At 38.7% G+C, this 12,557-nt stretch overlaps 1 protein-coding gene across 2 annotated transcripts in view; it reads right to left on the bottom strand.

Annotated features, from left to right (window-relative positions):
• Window positions 1-12,557, bottom strand: part of tafa3 (TAFA chemokine like family member 3) — a 165,648-nt gene that overhangs the window by 104,448 nt on the left and 48,643 nt on the right. The window lies entirely within an intron of this gene.

The raw sequence follows: 12,557 nt of genomic DNA, 5'->3' as shown, positions 1-12,557 counted from the left end.
CAAAACGGAGACTTACATTTCTGGAAGATAATTCCAAAAAATAAAAAAATTGTAATGTCATTTTGGAAGAATTAGTTTCACATTTACTTTTATTAGAGATATATGATTTAGTCCCCACTCAGCCATGGAAACTCACTGGGTGATCTTGTGCAAGTCACACTCTCTCAGCCCTGAAAAATCAAAACCCCTTTGGCCAAATTGTGCCAAGAAAACCCCTTTAGGATTGCCATGAATCAGTAATAACGTAAAGGCACAAAACAACAACATGTATAGGAGGATTTTATACTGAAAGGTGGAAATGCAATATGTGAAGAAAGTGTTAAAAGGAGGAAAGTGGTCTTCCATATCAGTTTGATACTTTTAGATTCTATATGGATTTTGGTACATACAGGAATTCCTTTCAAAACTTTCAGGGAAGTATTAAAATTAGTTTATTGTAGGACAAGCAACAAGTAGTCCTATAGCAACTAAAAGAATAGCTAGGGTTTATTTAACATAAAATTTCATTGAAAATAATGGCCCAAGCAACCACAGTGTCTTGGGTAGAAGGAAAAGCCCTAGGGCTACTCTTGTCTTGCAGGGAGAAACAGCATCCTTGTTTCCAATACTGGAATGAACCGGCCAGTTCTCTGCAGACAGTGGTGGCAAGGTGAAGCATCCCAAATTCTAAATACAACACCAACATCTGAGAGAGATTTTCAAATTCCAAGGGCACTTGCTGAATTGGAAGGTTTACAAATGCCCATGAAAAAATAATAGTACCGATTCTGAGTACAGCTCTCCAAGCTGAGTTCTCTACTGTAAGTGGTGACTTCTAGGCTTGAGTCCAACTTTAAACTTAAAGGGCACATAATAGTCAACCCAACACTGAGTGCCATAAGGCCCACGATTTCCTTTTGTATCTTCTTCACTTCCTTTCAACAGCATTTATCCTGCTGAAGCAGGTGTGGAATTCCTTCCCTAAAGAGGAAAGGAGATATATCCTTTCTCTCTCCAGAACTGGTGGTTCCAGCTAAAGCAGATCAACAGAATCTATTGCAAAACAGTAAAATCAGCCTCTATTGATTATAATTTATTCAATGGGGTTCCTCTAGTTTTGATTACCTATAGAATTCAGAGTTGTGATTCCTTTCGCCGACTTCTACCACAGTTTGTATGAAAAGAAAAACACTGATATAGTTTTCAGGATACATAACCATTTTTGTTAACTTCCTACAGTTCTAAACTTGACTTGCAAAGTCATAACTGATCTGAATACAAAACCACTTATTTTTAGTAATGTATATTGAATTCAAGCAAATTCAAATTGATCTAAGAGATGGAAGACTTGTCCATCACTAATTCTACACCATTTAGAAAGAACCAATATCTTTGACTGTTGTGTTTATTTACTTTATACCCCGCCCTTGTCACCTCAAAGGGGACTCAGAGAGCTTGTGTGCCTTCAAGTTATTCCCAACTTATGGAGATTCTAGGGTAGAGCTATCATGGTCTTTTCTTGGTAAAAAATTGTTCATAGGTTTTCCTTTGGCTTTCTCCGAGGCTGGGAGAATGTGACTTGTTCAAGATAATCCAGTGGATTTCGAAGGTTGAGTTGGGATTTGAACCATGAGTCCTGAGTCACAGTCCAGCACTTAAACCACTTCACCCACTGACTGTTTTCTTAGGAATGCACAAAGCAACCATCAGAACTTTTACATAACCAGTTTTCAGTTCAGGTGTAGTTGTTCAAGTGCAATCTTTTTAACAAAATCTCTTTTCTGAAATTGCATATAATGAGCAAGTCCTGAGTAGCACAGCAAGAAAGCATGATGAGGCAGCAATTAATGCCACTTTCAGCAAGCAATTGCATTTAAGTGGATTCATATATCGAACAATGTGATTAAAATATTTCCACATAAATTAGTGGTAGCATCAGGCTCACAAAGAGGATGAATTTCCAACTTAAGTTGCCAAAGGTTGGCTAAATGGATGCAGTCAGCAGCTTCCATTTGAGATCATTAGTCAGCGTCACAAGACTGTGCTTACTTAAATAAAAAATTCATAACTAATTACGAGAAGTGGTGAGTGTGTGGGTACATCTTCAAACAGGTTTCTATTCTGCAGCAGGAAATGTATATTTTGAGAAGTCAACTTTTCTACATAAGAGTGGGCAAATTGCAGGGGGCCCTTCACACTGAGCTATGATTCCACTATATCTGGTGGGCCAGCTCTCTACAAACCCAATAATCACTAATTCACAGAGCCTCTTGTCTTATCGGAATTCATCTTCAATTGACTGAGTTTCTGAGAGCCTGCATGGTGTACTGGTTTGACAACAACTCTAGAGACCAAGGTTTGAATCCCCATTCATGAATGGAAACCCAGGTGAGCCTTAAAGGAATGCAAGGCAAACCTCCTTTGAACAAATATTGACAAGAAAACCTTAGGGCAGTGTTTCTCAACCTGCGGGTCGGGATCCCCGGAAGGTTGCGACGGGTTGTCAGAGCAGTCACCAAAGACCACCAGAAAATACATTCTTTTGATGGTCTTAGGAACCCCTTTGGTAGAGAAGGCTGATGATCTCTCTGTCTGTCCTATTCTTCCTTTTTGGAAACAGATGGCAAATTCTCCCACTAAAAGCCTTCCTCCCGCTGTGATTGGCTGGCCTCTCAGTCATAGGGATGACTGTTTCTGATACACCAAGCACGGAGGGGAGAGAAGGTGTGCTTGACGCATGGCAGCATGGTATGTATGCTCGGGCATGGGAGAGTGCGGTAGGCTGGAGGGAGGCTCACATCCCTTCAAAGGGGGGAGGGGGGGAGCGCCCACACAATGTGGGACTAAGAGTGGCCCAGCAGCATCAGGAGGAGCAGGAACAGTTTAGGTAATTTGTAATGGTATTTATTAGAAAAAAGTCAGTATTTCCTTTTGTTTTTTATTAATGCTCCCATTAGAAGATGCATAATGATGTGGGTGGACTACAACTCCCAAAATCATAGGTCAATCCTCCCACAACCCCACCAGTATTCAAATGTGGGTATATCGATAATTTGTGACAAATTTGGTCCAGTGAATGAAAATACACCCTGCATATCAGATATTTACATTACGATTCATAACAGTAGCAAAATTACAGTTATGAAGTAGAAACAAAAATAATTGTATGGTTGGGGGTCACCACAACATGAGGAACTGTATTAAGGGGTTGCAGCATTAGGAAGGTTGAGAAACACTGTCTTAGGGTCACCATTAGTTGGAAACAGTTTAAACATACACAACACAAGATTACTAAGTAATTTTCATCTAATCCATTACAACTTCTAGGCACTGCTCCAGTGAATGCAAAGTCTCAGCTGACTCAAATGACAAGAAGAAATAGAGCTGAATGTCAGAGAAGGCTCTATCGGTATATCCTATCTCAATTATTCAACATATTTATTTCCCATGACCTTTTGGGTTTGTAACATTTGTTTCCAATTAGTGCTTAACTCCATTATTTTATCTTTCATACAAAATGACTGAGACACCTTGGGCAAGTCATAGCCTTTCAGACTAATGCACCTCACAAGGTTGTTGAGAAAATAAAAATTGATGGGGCATGTACATCCTCTCGAGTTCCTTGCAGCAAGGGTTGGATACAAATGTAAACAAAAAGGAAAAATGCTAGAGGAGGATTCCATTTGCAGCACATACTTTCTTCTTGCTAGGTAACACTGCAAAGCAGTGTTTTCTCTTTCAAAGGATTGAGGCAACAATTGCTTTGTATCTACAGAACCGTCTGGATATACGACACTATTCTTGTTATGACTGAAAGTTTTACTTTTCCTGATTACTGGAATTTCATGGATTATCTTTCCTCCGATCCTTCATCCTTTTTTCTGTTGTCTGAAGGCCACATGACAAGTTAAGGCAAGCATATGTTTCACATTTTGTGAAAGTATCAGCAATTTGGACTCTTGACTGAAGAATGAAACATTCCCTGGATGCATCATTTCTATGCTTAACCATTCTCACTCCTCCGCTGCCTTTAAAAGGTTTGGTTTAAAAAAGAAGAAGAAAGAACAACTGACTCAGAATTCCTGTCTCAAAATGCATCCCTCTGTGGGCGTTTCCTAGATTCAGATATCTGAGGACATGAAGTAAAGGTAATGAAATTCTTTCAGCCCAAATCTTTCGATTTCATATAACTTCTCTGAAGCCATACAGTGCATTGCAAAACGCACACACACAGAGAGAGATGTGACTTTGCCACATTTTGATGTGTTACACTCAAGGAGCTGGAAAGGATTTAAATGTTATCAACCAGTACCAGATTGTTTTTGTTGATTTCACTTTTGTACTACAATACATGTATTTTGCAATTTCATCATGTTGAATATCATGCATATGTCACATAGTAACAATGCTAATTCAATTCATATCACTTCTAGATTATAACACAATCACATGTGGAAAAAATCAGTGCAAAACATTGTATTCAATCTGTGACCAAGGTCATAAGCAAAAGATTGAAAACAAAAATACCAGCACATTTTAATATATAGATCTTGCTGCCATCAACCAGCCTTATGAGAAGCCTTTCAACTTTTTTTGAAAGAGAAAACTCACTTCTAAAATGTGGGAAACTGCAAGGCAATGGCGTCATTGGAAGAAGATTGTGGACACCTAGGGAACCCCAAAGATTAGACTGGGGCTTCATCTATACTGCCATATAATGGAGTATAGACTGATATAATGCACATTGTAGATAGGGTCTGGGGCCCAATATTCCATCCCTAATGTAACACAAATTTATATTACAACAGAAATCACTAATCCCTTAAGCAGAAGGCCATTTTCTCTTTACTCTGCTTCTTAAGTAAAGGTAAAGGTTTGTTTTCTCCTGACATTAAGTCCAGTCGAGTCCTACTCTGGGGGTTGGTGCTCATCTCCATTTCTAAGCCAAAGAGCAGGCATTGTCCATAGACACCTCCAAGGTCATGTGGCCGGCATGACTACATGGAGCACTGTTACCTTCCCGCCAAAGTGGTACCTATTGATCTACTCACATTGGCATGTTTTCAAACTGTTAGGCTGGCAGACGTTGGGGCTAACAGCAGGAGCTCACTCTGCTCCCTGGATTTGATCCACTGACTTTTCAGTTAGCAAGTTCAGCAGCTCAGCGATTTAACCCGCAGTGTCACTGGGGCTCCTTAGTGCAGGTCATATAAAACCCAACATTTACTAAGCAGTCTAATTTATAATAATCTGTTATAATAACCCGAGCATTATAGTCAAACAAACAAAATAACTGAGCCTGAAGATTCACATTGCACATCTTTCCTTCCTACAAAATTCATGCTTGTTCTATACTATGGGAAATATTACAAATCTTTCCTACCCATAAAATGCATGCTTGTTTCATGCTGCATAGCAAAGGTAACTTTTCTTTTCATTCCAAGCAAACTTCCTGACAGATCACATCAATGAAATCACTCAGGGAAGCAGTAGGTATCTTTGCCAATATGGCGCTTCTTCTAGAAATAATACTACAAATTATTATAGAAGTTAAATCTTTATATACGCTTAGCTGAAGGTCAGCAAAAGAATAAAGAAAACCAAAACTCATAAGTTGCTTGATATGGACACATTAGTCACAGACATATGCTGATTTTAAGCAATAGGGGGATTATAAGATTGGAATTCTTCATTGGAAGATGCCTGGCTAGATGCTGAAAAGTCAATAGGTGTGTGCCATATATTACCAAAGGTAACTGCAATTTAATTCCACTGTATCTTCTGTTTTACAATACTCTCACCAGCTTCCACTGCTAGAAGCATGATTTTTAAAGTGAATGTGGTACCCAAACAATTCCTTGAACATACTGCGAAAATTAGCAACTACCATATTCAGATTCAATTTTGGATATAATTACAGACTAAGAGAAATTGGGCTTCTTCCCCATGCAAATTATTACTATTCAAGCATGAGACTGACTCCCAGATACCTAGGATGTCTGCACTATGTGCCAGGCAGAAAGTAACACAAAGGCAAACTCAATCCACATTCTACCAGTATTACAAAGGCAGTAAAAATTACAAGTCCTTCATTTAGCTACATGACCTTTCAATCGTTTTAGTTATGTGTTTTTCCCCCAGATGGCATTGCACGGAATGCAGGGGCAGAGGATCAGTTCACAGAAAACCTTGTTATTCAGTAATGAGCAGAACAATGGAAGCACATCCACTAAATTAAAAATAGAAAACTGTAAACCACTGCTCAGAGTATTCTCCCAGATAACATAAGCAGTGCTGCACTAAATTTGGAAATTGCCATATGCCCCCAAATGCTGCCATCTTCTAGTTTCCCATGTAGGGGGGAAAGCAACAGAATAAATCGACATGAGGAATGAGAACACTCATCTAAGAAGGCTCCGCAGCAATGTGGCTTCATGTTACAATCTTACTGTTCTTTATTTGGTGCAGTTACTTCCCATTTTCCCTTGGGATAGCTTATAGTAGCTTATAAAGGTTTCTAGTCAGTCGCTGAAAGAATTTACCAGGCTAAGATCTGTTCAACAGCAACAGCTTCTATGGGCTTCCCTTGCTGCTATTTCCAAGTAGCAAAGTACTCCCATGAGTAATTTTTGTGTCTGAAATGTTAACATGACTCTTAAGAAAATACAGTACTATTGAAATCCTCTTGGAACATCTTGGCAACACCTGTATACCTTTCTTAAAACCTGGCATGCATTGTTGGCTCTCCCACACTAGGTTATTTAAATCAGAAGCAATTGGGAAAGAGGTTGCCATACTATGTCAGCCAAAAATGGGCAAGAAAGGCCTATGTAGTGCTGACAAGCTCTGCTGCCTTAAAACAAAGCACTGCAGCAGAATTTAGAATTATTCATTTAATGTGAAGTACCAATGTGCAGCAAACAGGCATGGAATTCAGATCCAAATCAGTAGACATTTTGCTCAACCTCCAACAGTAACCCCCTCAAAAGAAAGTACTGTATTCTGCTTACATGCAGCTCGAGTTCAGACTATTTGAAGGGCTATTATCATCATATATGAGCCTGTCTGACATCTCAAGAGTTTCACAGGAAGTCTTCTCTCTGCTCTATCATGTTTGGTAAGAACATGAGAGATGGCTTTCTCAGGATGCATCTGCACTGTAGAATTAATGCAGCTGTACATCACTTTAACTTTCATGACTCAATGCTATGGAATCATGGGTGTTGTAGTTTTGCAAGGTTTTTAGCATTCTCTGCCAAAGTGTGCTGATGCCTCACCAAGCTATAAATCCCAGAATTCTATAGCACTGGCAGTTAAAAGTGGTGTCAAGTTGCACTTTATTCTGCAATGTAAATGCACCCTCAGCGACACTTCCCAGACTGCAGAATTCTCTCCTTAGGCCCCATCTACACTGACCATTTCCTTCAGTTTGAAGCTAACTTCATACTCTGGCAGCCAGACAACAAACACTAAACAAGTACAGGAAAGAAAGCTCTTAATGCGCACCAGGGCTCTGTGGTTTGTGTAATCACCACCCAGATCTCAAACTGATTCCAGGATTAGTAATAACCTTCATAGTGAAACCACTTTTTTAATACCTGTTCGAAACTGCATATATAATCCGTATAGATGACGCCTTAGAGCAGTGGTTCTCAACCTGTGGGTCCCCAGGTGTTTTGGCCTACAACTCCCAGAAATCCCAGCCAGTTTACCAACTGTTATGATTTCTGGGAGTTGAAGGCCAAAACCTCTGGAGACCCACAGGTTGAGAACCACTGTCTTAGAGAGATTAAAATTGTTCCATTCTTTTTCCTACAACTGAAAGGGAAAATATTCTGATTCAACAGGCTTTCAGGAACTGACTTCAATGAGTTATTAATGTTGTGTTGGTTTTTATCTTGTCTTTTAATAACATGTTAAACAGTTTAAACCTGTAGACTGATTAATTGTATTTTAAAATAGGTTTCATGTATTTTTATTGATGATTTCATGTGTATTATAATCTGTATTAGTTTTAATATTTTATAAGCCACCTTGAGTCTCTGGATTGAGGAAACAGAAGCATCAACAGAGGAGGAGGTGGTGGTGATGGTGCTATTTGGAAAATAACTTGAATACAAAAAATGTCAGAACGGCATTTACAACTCACAATAAAGATAAACTTCTAGATCAGGAGCAACAATTGCTCCTGTTCTCCACAGGCAGGTGCTTATAATGCATTTCTTGATATTTCTACTTCTTTATAAATTCCTGCCACACTCCAAAATATACACTAGACAGAAGCAATGGGATTTGGGCCCCTGCTGTAAACTAGAGGGTTCTCTATGCCTGTGCATAAAAATAGCAGCAGAAATTTCCTAAGCAGCCACTCACTTTTGATTGCTCCGTAGCGCATGCAACAATTAGGGAAGTCATCAGATCTCCCATAACACATGGTTCAAAGATAGCCAAAACAGTGGGGGAGATTTTTTTAGCATACGAGATAAACTAGTGTTGCTGTGTTAACTATGTACAAAATTGACTCCTTCTGTAGGGGAAAAAATCCTCATTCCAGTAGAAAACTTTCTACAAACTAGAAGCTCATCTCCCACATATCTCTTTCTATTTATATACCCATAATAGATACTGACAATATAAACAAATTTGAAAATCCTTTTTTTTGTTTCTAGATGGAAAAATAGGTAGACACTTCACATTGTTGTTTTTAAGAGTGAGTATATTTCAGAGAAAGTAACTAGCAAAACCATCTGAGTATTCCATGCCTTTAAAAAAAAACCTTTGGAGTAACCATAAATTGAAGGCACAGGTATACAACATATTTCATGTCTTATATTCCCTTGTTTGCAAATCTTAATCTTACATAGTTCCAAGCTGACCTCTTCATTTTATTCGGCGTAATTCCATGGGCACCTTTGTAAGCATGCCTTAATTTCTAGTATCAAAATTTTGAAAGCCTCACGTTTAGATGAAACAGATTGAAAAGAAAGCAAAAGGACAATAAGGTTAATATTCAAAGCTCTTCTCACATTGAGAGCATACAGATCACTATCCAACCTTGTCATTTTTCTAGAGCAAATTAAACTCTGTTCGTGTCACATATTCCAGCTGGATGGGGATATATTCGCCAAACCAATTCATTAGCAGAGGTATGAAAAGAGATAATGGTTTCTTGGTACACTATCTATATTAATATACATGTTCTCATGACTGCAGTTTAGCTTAAGAAGTCTCAGAGAAGGTTCAGATTCCAAGGAAGTGACCTTTTGGTAAGCAGATTGTTTTCGTGCCTCTGTACTACAGACCAGTTCCTTGAAAAACTTGTAGTTAATTACTCTTTGAAGTCAGTGTCATTCTTTCTGTATTCTATTGCATTCTGATCACACTCCAATAACTATATAACTGTGTTTAAATACTTGGGCTGTAATATTGTATACCAACACATGCGAAAAAGTGGATTAATATCTACAAAAGCATATATAGAAATAAACCATTAATTTTGTTCATGGACTCCTCATTCTGGACTTTGTACAAGAAGTAAGTAAACTTTTATTATGGTCAATGACCGGCTCATATCAAGGGCACCCAGTCCCGTACATCCATATGAAACCCGAGAGGTTATATACTTCAAAATTTATAATACTCCTATAAAACTGAATCATTGACAAAATTTAAAATCTAGGCTAAAAACTTCAACATTAATAAAAACCATTATAAAATTGAATCATTGACAAAATTTAAAATCTAGGCTGAAGATCACATACCAATATCACTAAGACCCAACTCAAGAAGAAATTTCAGTTTGGTTTTCAGCTGCATCACAATTTATGCCAGCAAAAGCATGCTAGGTGACCATAAGAACAAATGTGCTGTTGGTCCTCACAGAACTGGAAAAAAAACAATCACCACATATTTCTATTTGCTAATAAAATTTAGGCTGTAAGGACATTCTGTGATAACAGAGTGCATAGAAAAATGAGAAGGAGGATTGCAGCAGCAGGACACATTTCCCAAACTAAAGATATTATCACACGAAGCTTGCAAACAGGTATTGCAGTAGATAAACCCCAATTGTTGCCACTAACTACCACACAACATCATATGCATCCTGCTGCCAATTTACCTTCCCTCCATGAATGTAATACTCAGTCATTTCCATTAGGAAGTAAAACCTTCCCATTATTTTCTTCTGCTTCTTTTTCAATATGCCAGAAATCATGTGATATCAGTGGGCATGATTCTCCTCCTCTCCCTCTCTCCTCCTTCCCTCTCACTATACGCAAGATGTTTGATATTCTCCCCTTCCACTACTAACTCCTTTCTTTCCTATTTTTTTAAAATCCATATTGCTGTAATAGCAAAATTGCAGTAAAATTAAAACTAAAACAAATTATAAAAATGCTGGGCAGGACAGATTATGGAGACAGCTGAGAAGAGAGAATGTCAGACCACAGATCACCAAACCAGCACTGTGACACTACTGCAAAAACATGTGAAAGTGAACACATTTATCCAAGGATGTGTCATGTAATTTGATAAATAATATCCCAGGATGTTACCATTGCCTTAACTAACATGACAGCAAACTAGTGTGATAATTTCTTTTCTCCATTGAGATAGCTGTTAAACTGTTTTTCTGCCCATGGTGTAGAGAATGTTGAATCCATTTACATACATCAAAAGTTGGAGTGCTAGCATGACATAATGGTTTGAGGGTTTAACCAGGACACAGAGACCAGGATTCAAATGCCTGATCAGCCATGAAAACCCACCACATTCTCTAAGCCTAAGCGGAAGGCAATGATAAATCTCGTCTGAATAAATCTTGGCAGGAGCTGCAGTGGCACAATGCGTTAAACCCTTGTGCTGGCTGGACTGCTGACCTGAAGGCTGGGTTGCTGACCTGAAGGTTGCCAGTTCAAATCTATGAGATAGGGTGAGCTCCCATCTATCAGCTCTAGCTTGTGGGAACATGAAAGAAGTCTCCCAGGAGGATGGTAATGCATTTTTTTAAAAAAATTCTATCCCGCCACCATCTCCCCAAAGGAACTCGTGGTGGCTAACATGGGGCAATGCCCAAAACAAAACACAATAAAGCAATTACAACGAATATCAAAACAAAAATAGTAATAACATAAATCAAATAAAATTAACAATTTAAACATTTTAAAAATACAATAAAACACATAAAATCAGAACAAATGAGTAATATACAGCATCAGCCACTGGAGATAAAAGGGGCCGGGCATATAAAACTCAATATCCACAATATGGGATCTATCATGTTGGTGAATTAATCAAATGCACACTGAAATAGCCATGTCTTCAGTAGTTTCACAAAGGCAGACAGGGTTGGAGTCAATCTAATCTCCAATGTGTTGTCGAAGGCTTTCATGGCCAGGATCACAGGGTTGTTGTATGTCTTTCGGGCTGTGTGGCCATGTTCCAGAAGCATTCTCTCCTGACGTTTCGCCCACATCTATGGCAGGCATCCTCAGAGGTTGTGAGGTACCTCACAACCTCTGAGGATGCCTGCCATAGATGTGGGCGAAACGTCAGGAGAGAATGCTTCTGGAACATGGCCACACAGCCCGAAAGACATACAACAACCCTGCAATCTAATCTCCCTTGGCAGGGAATTCCAAAGCCGGGGGGCCACCACAGAGAAGGCCCTCTCCCTCGTTCCAGCAAGCCGAGCCTGCAATAGAGAAGGGAATGTCCCCTGGCCAATTCTCACACCAGAAGCGACTTGGCAGTATGTTCGCAAGTCACTTTTGCAATGACAAAAAAATATTGGCAAGAAACCCCTACATAGGGTTGCTATGTGGACTCAACATGAAGGCACATAATAACAACCAGAATGCAGAAGAAGCTTCAGGCTGCAGATGTTAGTCTACAATTGGTAGCAAAGGGATTCTGAAAATTGGAAATATGTAGCATGCATCAGCCCTGTGATCAACACAAATAAAAATTTAATGTATAAAGCACTTCCAGTTCCTTGGAATATAGTGCCGTTTTCTTTTTAAGAAACAGATTTAAATCTACCAACACTCCTCATATATAGTATATACAACCATAGGGAGTTGAATAATCACATTGGAAAAATGTTTACCTCTACAGAATTCCCGTTGCACACAGTATATATGCCAAAAACATAAACAATACAAAATTAAACTTAGCTTTAAGCCTTAAAAAGAGAAAAAGAAACCAACTTAATAATTTCTCAATGGTGTTGTTTTTCATATAAAACACAATGTTGGCTAATATCTTACTTCATGCTTTCACTTTGAAAATCTACATTCACATGGTTAAATGGTGGTTCTGTTGCTCCATCCTTCTGCTGAATGCCAACAGTTCAGTCATTCTTGGTTTTGACTTTCACGAATTTGGTTATTCATGGAATTGATTAAAATGATTTCTCTAGGAATCTTTAGATCCCCTAGTGTGATTCTATAGTCAACTTTCTCTGGTCATCTTGGAAGACCTAGAAATTTCTAGAGAGATTGCCTCTCTAGCAATCTGTCCTCCAATGTGATTCTATGTTCAGCTTCCAATGGAACTTGATTGTAGAAATGTGCCAG

Source organism: Anolis carolinensis, chromosome 4 (genome assembly GCF_035594765.1).
Source record: "Anolis carolinensis isolate JA03-04 chromosome 4, rAnoCar3.1.pri, whole genome shotgun sequence".
Taxonomy (NCBI): Eukaryota; Metazoa; Chordata; class Lepidosauria; order Squamata; family Dactyloidae; genus Anolis; species Anolis carolinensis.
The sequence above is the reverse complement of the archived record's forward strand: the minus strand, read 5'-3'. Positions and strand labels throughout refer to the sequence as shown.